Raw genomic sequence first — 797 nt, forward strand, 5'->3', positions numbered from 1 at the left:
TTTTTTTTTTTTTTTGTCAATTTTCCTTTTATAGATAATTGAAACAACATAAAAGCCATAATTGTAATTTAACCCTCTTGAATATTTTTTTGGTTTTTTTTTTCATTAACAAATGAAAATTGTAATGAAATCAGTCCTTCTTCCAAAATATTTCTGTGGGTTTTTTTGCGTTATATTTATAGCTGATACATAAACCTCTATATGTGGACACGACAAAACTTCTTTTAAATGTATAGAAAGTATATTTCACTTGGAGAACATATTCTGAAATGATCAGGCAAGGAGTTGGTTGAACAATTTCAGTGTCTCTATCTTTGGCATATATTTGGAGGAATTAATCAGATTATACATTATACACATTAATACCATTAGCTTTGTGTGTTGGTGCTTATGTGTCCACATGAGTGCTTATAAATAGATATATATACACGTGTGAGTGTAAACATACATTCTCCATTTTATTGCAATATTTGATCACACATATATACAGTCATGTATATCTCAAGAAAGCCTCTGTGTGTGTGTGTGTGTGTGTATGTGTGTGTTTAAATTTAAACAAGGTGAGAACATGCCCAACACATTTATGGGTGAGTGATACTCTTTTTATAAAATTACAAAATATGATTGTGTAGTACTGTGATATTAATTTCCCATTTGCTCTTTACAGGTCAATATTTAATGTTTAATATCTTTCTTGTATGTATGTATGTGTGCATATATATATATATATATATATATATATATATATATATATATATATGAATACACAAAGATATTCCTAGCAGGATTGTTAACCA

General features: G+C 27.7%; 1 protein-coding gene across 4 annotated transcripts in view; it reads right to left on the reverse strand.

Moving 5' to 3' along the window:
* The window catches only part of LOC106880453 (uncharacterized), a 44,601-nt gene that overhangs the window by 31,498 nt on the left and 12,306 nt on the right, over nucleotides 1–797 (reverse strand). The gene's annotated exons all lie outside the window — the stretch shown is intronic.

The sequence above is a fragment of the Octopus bimaculoides genome, chromosome 2 (assembly GCF_001194135.2).
Source record: "Octopus bimaculoides isolate UCB-OBI-ISO-001 chromosome 2, ASM119413v2, whole genome shotgun sequence".
Classification (NCBI taxonomy): domain Eukaryota; kingdom Metazoa; phylum Mollusca; class Cephalopoda; order Octopoda; family Octopodidae; genus Octopus; species Octopus bimaculoides.